At 39.1% G+C, this 13,250-nt stretch overlaps 2 protein-coding genes across 2 annotated transcripts in view; both read right to left on the bottom strand.

Moving 5' to 3' along the window:
* LOC128563315 (minichromosome maintenance domain-containing protein 2-like) overlaps positions 1-13,250 on the bottom strand; it is a 304,071-nt gene that overhangs the window by 31,241 nt on the left and 259,580 nt on the right. The window lies entirely within an intron of this gene.
* LOC128563566 (uncharacterized) overlaps positions 1-13,250 on the bottom strand; it is an 856,840-nt gene that overhangs the window by 839,901 nt on the left and 3,689 nt on the right. The window contains exons 3-4 of the mRNA XM_053558951.1: positions 12,934-13,062; positions 10,121-10,236 (exon numbers count right to left, since the gene is read on the bottom strand). The gene's annotated coding sequence lies outside the window, so the exon portion shown is untranslated. The remainder of the gene's footprint in view (positions 1-10,120; positions 10,237-12,933; positions 13,063-13,250) is intronic.

Genomic DNA, 13,250 nt, shown 5'->3' with positions numbered 1-13,250 from the left:
TCAATTTTCTTTGCTGGGATCCATCAAAGGAATCATTATCTATGACTTTGTAGGCTTCAAGACTTCAGTGGAGGAAGGAACTACACATTTTGTGGAAATAGCAAGAGAACTAGAATTAAAAGTGGATTCTGAAGATTGGTCAGAATTGCAGCAAGCTCATGATACAACTTGAACAAATTGAGGCCTTGTCTCCTATGGATGAGCAAAGAAAGTGGTTTGCTTTGGAATCTACTCCTGGTGAAGATGCTGTGGACTTTGGGGAAATGACAACAAAAGGATTTGGAATATTATATAAACTTGGTAGATAAAGCAGTGGTAGGGTTTGAGAAAATTGACTACAACTTTGAAAGAAGTTCTACTGTGGGTAAAATGCTATCAAACAGCCTCACATGCTACAGAGAAATCTTTTATGAAAGGAAGGGTCAATCAATGTGGCAAACTTCATCGTTTCATTTTAAGAAATTGCCACAGCCACCCCAACCTTCAGCAGCCATTACTCTGACCTTGGAGTCCTCAACCTCCAGGCTGCTACCCATTCATGCCCTGTTAGGAATCAGGCCTCACACAGGAGGTGAGCAGTGGGTGAGTGAAGCTTCATCTGTATTTATATCTGCTCCTCATCCTGAGCTCAGCCTCATGTCAGATCAGCAGTGTCATTAGATTCTTGTAGGAGCATGAACCCTACTATAAACTTAGATCACATTCAAGTGATCTAAGCTGGATTCTCCTCGTGAGACTCTAATGCCTGATGATCTGGGGTAGAGCTGATGTAGTGATGCAAGTGCTGAGGAGTGGCTGCAAATACAGATTATCATTAGCAGAGGGTTTGACTGCACATAAACCCAAGTGCTTGCAGACTCATATCAAAAGCTTATCCGTGAATGGCAGTGACAATTAAGCTGCATCTGGTGGCAGGCTTTATAGTGGCAAGTGAGTTGATGTACTTCAATTATACAGCTGTATCTAGTGGCAGGATTTAAGTCAGAACCTGACCTTCTAGTTGCAGGAAAACAAGCTCAGGGCTCCCATTTTTGGGATTTTGCCTTATGGAATTCTTTCATTATATATTACAATGTAATAGTAATAGAAATAAAGTGCACAATAAATGGAATGCACTTGAATCAACCCAAAACCATTCCTCCACCCAGTATATAGAAAAATTGTTTTCTGTGAAACTAGTCCCTGGTGCCAAAAAGGTTGGGGACCCCTGCTTTGATCAGTCCTCAGCCATCAACATTGAGGCAAAACCCTCCACCAGCAAAAGATTAAGACTTACTGAAGGCTCAGGTGACTGTTAACTTTTTTTTTTAGCATTCTTAATAGATGACAGTGTAGTGTAAATATAACTTTTATGTGCACTGAGAAAACAAAAAATTATGTGACTCACTTTATTGCAATTTTTGCTTTATTGCCATGATCGAGAACCAAAAGTGCAATGTCTCTGAGGTTCTGCCATATTGTATGTCCTAATTATCACTATTTGAATTAAATATCCATAATTTTTTCAGTCAACAAATATTTATTGAATGATAACTAGGTGCTGAGAGCATTAGATATACAATGGTAAAAAACACAATCAGTCTCTAACCGGGTGGAGCTTACAGCCTAGTGAGAGGACAGACAACGGTAAATATACTAATACATATACATATCTAAGGCAAATCAAGACAGATGCTGTGAAGAACATCAATAGGATGTTATGACAAAGAATAGAAAGGTCTTCCTTTCAAGTGGGTTTTGGGAGCCCTCCTAAGGAGGTGATATTTATTTAAGCAGACACCTAAAGGATGATAAGTCAGGGTAGAGGGAAATTCCGTATGTAGATGCTTCCAAGAAACGAAAAGCCAGGGTGTCAAAAAACAAAAACAAAAAACCAGCATAAAAACCGGCTGGAGAGGAAAGTAGGGCCAGATCCTGCAAGTCCTTACAGAGCATGATAGAAAACGGAGATTTTATTCTAAGTATAATGAGAAGTCATTGAAAGATTTTAAGTAGAACACTAGTGTTTAAAATTGTATTTTTAGAATAACACATTTGGAGTTGGAGGGTTAAGAGCAGAAAGAGGGAGACTAGTTAGAAAACGGTTATTGTAGACCAGGCAATTGATAATGATAATAGCTAAATAATAAAGTGTATTTGGGTTTTAAAATATTTTTAAATATAAAAGTAAAAGAAGGGCTCAGTGCCCGTAGCACAGCCAAATACACTTTATTACTTAGATATGTACATTTTCTATATTAGTGATTGCAAATTTGGGACCTGCTCTATGATTTTACAACTGTCCGAATGAGAGAGTGCATAATTAGAATTATTATGTGAGGACTTTTTTGCTTATTTGTGATGGTGAACATCACAAAATTATGCATGGACTTTTTTTTGCTCATCAGCTTTTGTTAGTGTTTGTGTATTTAGTGTGTGGCCCAAGACAGCTCTTCTTCTTCCAGTGTGGCCCAGAGAAGTCAAAAGGTTGGTCTCCCTTGGACTCCAGAACTCCAGGACTGCCCTTGAAGATTTCAGTATTTAGAAATGGGAATGAGGAGAACTAATAAGACTGAGAAGCATCAACTAGAATATAGGAAGTGTGGTATTACATAACCAAGAAGGAGAGTGCTTCCAGAAGGGAGCAAAATGGTTGAGGGTTTATTATGCTACTGGGAGATGGATAAGATTTGATCTGGTAACCTACAGGTTTTAGGTAACCATGATTAGAGCTATTGCAGAAATGGAGGTGAAGTTATGGAGACAGCACACATAGACAATTTTGAGATGAGGAAAGAAATGGTGCATTAGGAAGAGAAGGATGAATAGCCGGGTGTTGTGGCGGGCGCCTGTAGTCCCAGCTGCTCGGGAGGCTGAGGCAAGAGAATCACGTAAGCCCAAGAGTTAGAGGTTGCTGTGAGCTGTCTGACGCCACGGCACTCTACCCGAGGGTGTTACAGTGAGACTCTGTCTCTACAAAAAAAAAAAAAAAAGGAAGAGAAGGATGAGTGGTCCAGGAAGGGATTTTATTTTTATATGAGGATAGACGGCATTAAATCCTATTATGTGCAGTAGAGAGTAAATTGATGATGCTGTAGAAGAGGGGAAGATACAGGAGTAAAGTCCTAAAAAGGTGAGCAGGGATGGTTTTCCGGCACATGTGAAAGTACTGGCCTCTCATAAACTAGTTACTTCCTCATTTTATAGGAGAGAAGAAAGTGGATACAGAACCAGGTAGGTTTGTAGGTTTGGTCATATACCTCAAGGAAGGTATATTCAAATTGTATGACCAGCTGAAAATGAAAGGTCTGAGGAAAGAAGAATGGAATAGAATAGTCATTGTGAGGGCTAGGAAGTGTCCTTGGGAAACACAGCAGGGTCGTCAGGCAGTGGAAGTGATTGTTTGAAGCTATCGATTCATTTAAAATGAAAAGAAATGCCAGTTGTGTGATTTTGCCTACCAGCCTTAGTACTAGCATATTATGAATGGTTGGGTTCCTGCAGTGTTGCAGAGGAGCAAGGTAGTGTGGGGCTTGCAAGGGAAGGACTCTTAAGCTGACAGAGGAAGGGCATGAATGGGAGGAAGCAGATCACAGATCTCTGAGGCGGAAGACCTGGAACAGCAACTGAGCTGGAGCATAGGAGGTAGTTGAGGGGAGTGAGTTTTGGTTTTGAAGTAAGTTTCTGGTGATACCAGTTTCCTGTGATTGTGGGAATGTGTGGCTAAGGTAGAGGGGGAAAGGTAGGACCCAGGGAGGTCAGAAGTTAAATGGGCAGTTCACAGGGAAAACACTGAATGTTGGATATTGGGGAAGAAAGGAAAATTGTGCACCAAGTGCTGAGAGCTAGGCGTTGACTATGGAAGGGGGAAAAGGTTGTTAAAGCAAGGTGGCACTGAACATCAAAGGAGAGACAGGAGGAAGCAGGGGAAAGAATGGTCTGGAAGCAGCAGAGTGTAGGGTAGCAAGGGAGGCATGGCTTGGTACTCGTCGTACTGCCCCATTTACGTACTTATTCAATGAATCAATGAATGAAACGGAGTATAAGAGCTGAACTCCTATACTAAAAGTCAATGTTTTTTAAATTGTAGTAAAATATACATAAAGATCAACCTCGTTAATCATTTTTAAGTGTACGATTCAGTGGTGTTAAGTATACTCATGTTGTTTTGCAACTATCACCACCATCCATTTCCAGAAGTTTTTTATCTTCCCAAACTAAAACCTTGTATCCATTAAACCCCAACTCCCCATTTCCACATCTACCTAGCCTCTGGCAACTCTCATTCTGCTGTCTCTAGGAATTTGACCATTCTTAGGTACCTCATATAAGTGGAATCATGTAATATTTGTCCTTTTGTGACTGGGTTATTTCATGTAACATAATGTTCTCAAGGTTCATCTATATTGTGTGAGTACTATTACTTAATAATAATACATATATACCACATTTTGTCCATATTTTGTTTATTCCTTTATCAGTGAACACTTTGGTTGCTTACACCTTGTAATACTGCTATGAACATGAATGTGCAGATACACATATCCCTTTGAGATTTTGCTTCCAAATCTTTTGAGTATATACCTATAAGTGAAATTACTGGATCATGGAAATTGTTTACTGTTGTGGATGAACAACCAAACTGTTTTCCGTAGTGTGTGTACCATTTTACATTCCCAACATTACATAAGGGTTCCAATTTTTCTACATCCTTGTCAACACTTATTATTTCCTTTTTATTTTTACAATAGCCATTGTATGGGTGTGAGGGTGGTATTGCATTCTGATTTTTGTTGTCAGCTTAAATTCAATCACCTTTATTTTATTTTTATTTCAGGTTAATGTGGCGATACAAACAACTAGGTCATATTTGAATTTGTTAGGCAGAGTCCCTCTCGTACTTGTGTCCTGCACCCAAATGTGCCCATTAATTGGGAGCATCCCAAGCCCCCCTCCTTTCCTCTCCCCCTTCCTTCCTTCTCACTTCCCTCAACTTGAATTGAAATGAGTTTTTTCTCCTCTGTGGGTGTGAATTAGATGGTCTACTGGCTTCATATTAGCATTGAGTACATTGGATATTTGCTTTTGCATTATTGTGATACTTTAGTAGAAAGACTATGTTTCAACTCCATCCAGGTTAATACAAAAGATGTAAAGTCACTATCATTTTATGGCTGAATAGTTTTCCATAGTATACATTATACCTCAGTTTGTTAATCCATTCCTGAGTTGATGGACATTTAGGTCATTTCCACATCTTGGCAATTGCAAATTGAGTTATAAACAATCCAGTGGAAATAGCCTTATAATAAAATGATTTTTTTCTTCTGAGTAGATACCTAGGAATGGGATTGTGGGGTCAAATGAGAAGTCTAATTTGAGTTCTTTGAGGATTCTCCATACTTCTTTCCAAAGAGGCGATATGAGTTTGCAGACTCACCAACAGTGTAAAAGTGTTCCCCTCTCTCCATGCCCACACCAGCATCTGCAACGTTGGGACTTTGTGATGTGGACTATTCTCACTGGGGTTAGGTGATACCTCAGGTTGATTTTCTTTCGCGTTTCTGTGATGATTATGGATGATGGGCATTTTTTCATGCTTTTGTTAACCATTCATCTGTCTTCTTCAGAGAAGGTTCTGCTCATGTTTTTTTCCAGTGAGAGATGGCATTCTTTTTCTGTTGATTAATTTGAGCTCTCTATAGATTCTAGTTATTAAACCTTTGTAAGATTTGTAACATGCAAATCTTTTCCCATTCTCAAGGTTGTCTATTTGATTTGCTTGTTATCTCCTTAGCTGTGCAGAAGCTTTTCAATTTAATTAAGTTCCACTTGTTTATTTTTGTTATCGCCATTGCTATGGAAATCTTCTTGATAAAATCTTTCCCCAGGCCGACATCCTTAGGAGTTTTCCCCACACTTTCTTCTAGGATTTTTATCATTCCATGTCTTATATTTAAATCTTTTATCCATCTTGAATCAATTTTTTTAAGTGGTGAAGCATGTGGCTCCAGTTTCAGTCTTTTACATGTGGTTATCCAGTTTTCCCAGCATCATTTATTAAGAGGGATTCTTTTCCCCAGTGTATGCTTCTATTTGGTTTAACAAAGATCAAATGGCTATAAGAGACTGGTTTCATCTCTTGGTTTTCTATCCAGTTCCAAATGTCTCTATTTTTGTGCAATATCATGCTTTTTTGATCACTGTGGACTTGTAATATAGCCTAAAGTCTGGGGGACTGATGCCTCCAACTTTGTTTGTATTAGTAAAAATTGCCTTGGCTATATGGTTTCTTTTTCTGCTTCCATATGAAATGAAGAACTATTTTTTCCACTTCCTCAAAGTATGATGTTGGTATTTTATGGGAATTGCATTGAATCTGTAGATTGCTTTGGGAAGTATAGACATTTTAATAATGTTGATTCTTCCCAGCCAAGAGCATGGTATGTTCTTCCGTTTGTTAATGTCTTCTGCTATTTCTTTTCTTAGGGTTTCATAATTCTCTTTGTAGAGGTCCTTCACCTCTTTTTTTAGGTATATTCTTAGGTATTTAATTTTCCTTGAAGCTTCTGTGAAGGGAATTGGTCCTTGATTAGCTTCTCAGCTTGGCTATTGTTGCCGTAAACCAAGACTACTGATTTGTGACATTGATTTTCTACCCTGACCCGTTACTGTATTTCTTGATCACTTCCAGGAGTCTTGTGGTTGAGTCACTGGGATTGTCTAAGTATGAGATCATATCATTGGCAAAGAGCAAGAGTTTGACCTCCTTTGCCCCCATTTGGGTGCCCTTTATAGTTTTCTCTTACCTGATTGCATTGGCTAGAACTTCCAGCACAATGTTGAATAATAGTCGTGATAGAAGACATCCTTGTCTAGTTCCAGTTCTAAGTGGAAGAGCTTTCAGTTTTGCTCCATTCAGGATGATATTAGTTGTGGGTTTGTCATAGATGGCTCAATCAGTTTAAGAAATGTACGCACTATGCCTATATTCTTAAGAGTTCTTGTTAGAAAAGTATATTGAATTTTATCAAATGCTTTTTCTGTATCTATTGAGAGGATCCTATGGTCTTTGTTTTTGCTTCTATTCAAATGGTGAGTTACATTTATAGATTTGCATATGTTAAATTACCCTTCCTTCCCTGGGATGAAGCCCACATGATCATGATGTATAATTTTTTAATGTGTAGCTGTAATCTATTGACTAGGATTTTATTGAGTATTTCTGAATCTATATAAATTCATGAAATTGGTCTGTAGTGCTCCTTTTTAATTGGATCCTTTCCTGGTTTTGGTATCAGGGTGATGTTTGCTTCATAGAATGTTTTGGGGAAGGACCTTCATTCTAAATCAGCGGTTCTCAACCTGTGGGACCCACAGGAATTATATTAAAGGGCCACAGCTTTAGCAAGGTTAAGAACCACTGTTCTGGGCAGCGCCTGTGGCTCAGTGAGCAGGGCGCCGGCCCCATATACCGAGGGTGGCGGGTTCAAACCCGGCCCGGCCAAACTGCAACAAAAAAATAGCCGGGCATTGTGGTGGGCGCCTGTAGTCCCAGCTACTTGGGAGGCTGAGGCAGGAGAATCGCCTAGGCCCAGGAGTTGGAGGTTGCTGTGAGCTGTGTGACGCCACACCACGGCACTCTACCGAGGGCCATAAAGTGAAACTCTGTCTCTACAAAAAAAAAAAAAAAAGAACCACTGTTCTAAATGTTTTAGAATAGTCTCTGCATTATAGGTGTGAGCTTTTTTTAAAGATTTGATGGAATTCTGGTGTGAAGCCATCTGGCCCAGGGCTTTTTGTTGGAAGATTTGTTTACTGTTTCTTTGATCTCAGTGCTTTTCTCCCCCTCTCTCCCTTCTTTCCTCCCCCCTACTCTCTTCTTTCCTTCTTCCCTCCCTCTCTCTCTTCATCTCTTCCTTCCTTCCTCTCTCCCTCCCTTTCCTCTCTTCCTTCCTTCCTCCCTCCCTCCCTCTCTCTTCTTTCTTTTGAGACAGAGTCTTTCTTTGTCACCTTCAGTAGAGTGCTGTGTCATCATAGCTTACAGCAACCTCAAACTCTTGGGATCAAGTGATTCTCTTGTCTCAGCCTCTCTAGTAGCTGTGACTACAGGCACCCGCCACAATGCCTGGGTATTTTTTTTTTTTTTTTTTTAGCAGGTCCCAGCCAGGTTTGAACCCACCAGCCCTGCAGCATGTGGCCAGTGCCCTAATCACTGAGCTATGGGTGCCCAGCCCACATTCTCAAATTTCTGGCATAGTTTCTTGTAGTCAGAGACAATATCTTATATCTCTGTGATATCTGTTATTGCCTCCTTTTCATTTCTGATTGAAGTTATTAGAGATTTTTCTTTTTAGTTTCTAGTTAATCTGGCCAAAGGTTTATTTTATTTTTTCAAAGAACCAACTTTTTGTTTCATTAATTTTCTGAATGATTCTTTTGTTTTCAATTTTATTTATTTCTAATTTAATTTTGGTTATTTCTGTTCTTCTACTAGGTTTGGGATTAGATTGTTCATCCTTTTCCATTTCCTTAAGATGATTCATTAAGTTATTGATGTGCTCTCTTTCTGTTTTTTGGATATAGACATCTAATATGATAAATTTCCCTCTTAAGACTGCTTTTGCAGTGTCCCACAGGTTTTGGTAACTTGTAGCTTCATTGGTGTTATGTTAACAATTTCCTCCTTTATCTCTTCCTTGACCCAATTGTCATTCACCATAAGGTTGTTTAACTTCCATGCCTCTGTATGGGGCTGAAAAATTTTGTTGAAGTTGAGTTCCACCTTTATTACCTTGTGGTCTTAAAAGATACAAGGTATAATTTCAATTCTTTCATAAAAGGTCTCTTTCATAAATCTGAGCATTTAAGTTAGGTGTATAAATGTTTAGAATTGAAATGTCCTCTTGTTGTATTATACCCTTGACCACAATTAAGTGACCAGCATTGTGATTTTGATTATTTCCTTAATTAGTGATGTAGAACATCTTTTTCATATGCCTATTGGTCATCTGTTTATCCTCTTTGAGAAATGTATGTTTTAATCCTTACCTATTTCCCGCCCCCTCCACTCTAATCCCCTGCATGACCCCCATTTTAAAAATCAGGTTGTTCTCTTACTGACTTGCAGAGTCTTTCATCAGAGATATGATTTGCAACTTTCTATTTCCTGGGTTGCCTTTTCACCAGTGATTGTATCTTTTGATGCAGTTTTTAATTTTGATGTGGTCCAATTTATTTTTTGTTTTGGTGCCTGTTTTTGGTGTGATATTCAAGAAATCACTGTCAAATCCAAAATAATTCAACTTTCCTCCTGTGTTTTCTTCTAGACTTACAGACTTTTAATGTTTACATTTTTAAGTCTTAGAACTCTTGCATTTAGGTCTATGCTCCATTTTGAGATGATTTTTGCTATGATGTAAGCTAAGGGTCCAACTTCATGTTTTTTCCACGAACAGGTTCCAACTCCTGTTTTTTTCTCCCCATAGAATGATCTTACTACCCTTGTTGAAAATCATTTGATATATGCCATTTTATTTGAGGGGCTATTCTAGTCCATAAATTTAGATATTTACCTTGCCATGAATGGTTTTAACAACTGAGAAATGTACTGCAATGGGTTTATCCTTGATCATTCATTTATTCTTTTTACCCATATTCCAATACCTTCTTTTTCTACTATTTTCACCTCTAAACATTACTATTCAGCTTCAAAACTAATGCTTTCTACAATTTCCAAGCTTTAAAATGTAGACATCAAAATACTTCTTCTGTTGGTACCAAACTAAAGCCCCTTCCTTAGTTTAAAAGAACAAGTGTCAGATTTACATGATTATCGACATGCTCTATTGAGTGAGTCAGAACTTAACTTTTACATTTTCATTATTTTGTTTGATAAGAGTGATTTCACATTTGGCTTTTTTTTGGGCCGGGGCTGGGTTTGAACCCACCACCTCCGGCATATGGGACCGGCACCCTTCTCCTTGAGCCACAGGCACCGCCCTCACATTTGGCATTTTAAGTATTCCTCACTTACATTCTGTTTCCTTCTTTAGGAGCCGCTGTATTTTGTGTTGCTCCAAATGCAGTATTTCCATTTGAATTGCATAATGAAGAGTATTTAGAGGAAAGGGATATCTACCTGACTCAGTGCCAACGACAGCTCGAACAGTTTATTGCCACATATGGACCAGGGACAGGTATCTTCTCTAGTGATGAATAAGTGACTTGAGGAAATCATTTTTTCTTCATTCCTACCTAAGCAGGGGAGAAAGTGTATTTGAGAGTGATTTTTTAAAAATTTAAGTATGGCCTCCTCAAAATTAATTCCTAATGCGATAAATACTAATCCAAACCTCTATAGCCAACAGCAGAATTTTAAAACTTAGAACAGTGTGGACAATTTATAAGTGATAAAGTTGTCAAGGAGAATACTACTTAAAAAACAAATTCTGGTTAGCTCAGAATATCAATGGTGAATAGACAAAAATATAAATAAGCTGAACAAGGTGAAAAATAACTTTTATGTAGTCCACTATATTTGTCACAAGATGGCAATAATGCTTTATCTACAAATAATGTTAAACTATTTTTTTTCCCTTACACTTGTGAACTTGTCAAAACTAGTGAGTAAAGAATATATATAACCTTTTGTATGACTCCTGGTGGTAGATCAAAACTTTAAAAAAAATTACATAACCTTAAACTTCAAATTTAAGGTCTTTTCATGCTTTTTTTGACATGTCTATGACATAGTTTCACAAGCCCTAAATACAGAATCTGGAAAAGCCTTGGGAATTCCCCATATATTATGCACGTGTCAGGTTAAATGAAAATTTACATGTTATCAAGGAGACTGTAATTTATAAATTGGCTACTTAGCCCTCACTAGTTACAAGAAAGGTTCCATAAGGCAAAGAAATCAATTTGGAAGCCCAGTCTCCATTTTTGTATTTTTAGAGACAGTCTCACTATATTGCCCTCAGTAGAGTGCCACAGTGTCACAGCTCACAGCAACCTCCAACTCCTGGGCTTAGGTGATTCTCTTGCCTCAGCCTCCCGAGTAGCTGGGACTACAGGAGCCCACCACACCTGGCTAATTTGTTGTTGTTGTTGCAGTTTGGCCAGGGTTGGGTTCAAACCCGCCACCCTCGATATATGGGGCTGGTGCCCCACTCACTGAGACACAGGCACCACCCCCAGTCCTCATTTTCGAAGGAAAGTTTTTCTGCTCTGAAAAGGCAGAAACATCATGAGAAAACGTATCTTGTAAAAAATTCTTAAATCTTTAGTTCTCATTCTTCAAAGCCCTATCGAAAGATCACATCCATTCACAGAAAAGCAAAGTATCACCGAACTGTCACTTTATTAACCAAGATGCTATCATGCATCATATCTTTCAAAATTGGCACTTCAGTTTCTTAACCAAACAGCAGGACTACTCACCAACTCTCTGAGATCTAGATCACTATCACTGAACACCTACTAGTGCCAGGGACAATGTTAGAAGGAAAAGCCAGTTTTTAACGTTTACATATTACAATTTTATGTTACCAGTTAGCAAGATGCTTATCTTGCGCTTCTCGTGTACAACTCTTTTACGGTTCTCTATGGGATGAAGGCAGAACACTTCCCTGTCTTTATCTTCACCTAGCGAGAAATCTAGTTTTCAAATTCAATTCTTTTAATCCTAGACAGACCTGCTGGCCCAGTTTCTCCTAACATAACACAATTATTCCTTGTACTAAGATTAGGATTACTGTGTTCAAAGATGAAGTCAAACTGAATAAAATAAAATAAAAAAATTTTAATTAAGATAGGCTCACTGTTGCACTTGGTACACTGCTATGGCCTCATAATTCACAGCAACCTCAAGCTTTCAGGTTCCAATGATCCTCTTGCCTCAGCCTCCCAAGTAGCTGGAACTACAGGCACCCACTACGCCACCTTTATTTTTTGAGACAATCTCACTATGTCGCCCTCAGTAGTGCGCTGTGCTGTCACAGCAACTTCAAACTCTTGGGCTTAAGCAATTCTCCTGCCTCAGCCTCCCACATAGCTGGGACTATAAGCGACTACCACAACACCCAATTTTTTTTTTTTTTTTTGCAGTTACCATTGTTGGTTAGCTGGCCCTGGCTGGGTTCAAACCCGCCAGCCTTGGTGCATGTGGCCAGAAATGTCTCACTCTGGGTCAGACTGGTCTCAAACCTGAGAGCTCAGGCAATCCACCCGCCTCACCTCCCAAAATGGTAGGAATACAACAGGGGTGATCCACAGTGCCCGGGCCCTTAAAATTTAAATCTTAAATAAAATCTATAATCACAGAAAGGTGATAGCTTTTACGTAAGGGACAATTTGATTGCATTCAAGCATTCAAGAGTCCTACCGGTTTTTCAGGTACAATAGAGAATTACAAAGGGGAAGCCAGATATGACACATGCAGCGATTAGGGCCTCTCCAGAAATTACCAAAAGCTACAAAGGGAAAGTGGGGAGGGAGTACAGGAAATATCTCACCATGCTTTATCTCAATGAGATCACCACCCACAAATGAGCCGATTACATTGTTAAAGTATGCTAAAAACAGGTCTGATTAGTAGTGACTATTAAGAATACAGCTATTTTGGCTCGGCGCCTGTGGCTCAAGCAGTTAAGGCGCCAGCCACGTACGCCTGAGCTGATGGCTTCCAATCCAGCCCTGGCCCGCCAAACAACGACAGCTGCAACCAAAAAATATCCGGGCGTTGTGGCGGGCGCCTGTAGTCCCAGCTCCTTGGGAGGGGGAGGCAGGAGCCTCTCTTGAGCCCAAGAGTTGGAGGTTGCTGTGAGCTGTGTGATGCCATGGCACTCTATCCAGGGTGACAGCTTGAGGCTCTGTCTCAAAAAAAAAAAGAATACAGCTATTTTAAAAGAAAAGAGACTTTAGTGCCCAGCAATTAAAATAATTACTCACATTTATTTTCTATATCATTTATAATGAAGTTAGTAAAACCAAGTAAAATATTCATTTTCATCATTTGTTCTGTTCATCTGTTTTCTTGCAGTCTTCGTTCTTTCTCCCATAATGTTGCATGGCACACCTCTAAAAAATCAGAACAGTGAAAATCATTTCATAATCAAAGATAAAGTTAACCACATAACCTCAAACAGTGGCTTTTTGCTGAGGTTTGGTGCCTGTAGCTCAGTACTTAGCGCGCCAGCCACGTACACCAAGACTGGTAGGTTCAAATCCAGCCCATATTTGCCAAACAACAACTACAACCAAAAAAT

This window comes from Nycticebus coucang, chromosome 13, assembly GCF_027406575.1.
Source record: "Nycticebus coucang isolate mNycCou1 chromosome 13, mNycCou1.pri, whole genome shotgun sequence".
Classification (NCBI taxonomy): domain Eukaryota; kingdom Metazoa; phylum Chordata; class Mammalia; order Primates; family Lorisidae; genus Nycticebus; species Nycticebus coucang.
This window is presented reverse-complemented; position numbering and strand designations above follow the sequence as displayed.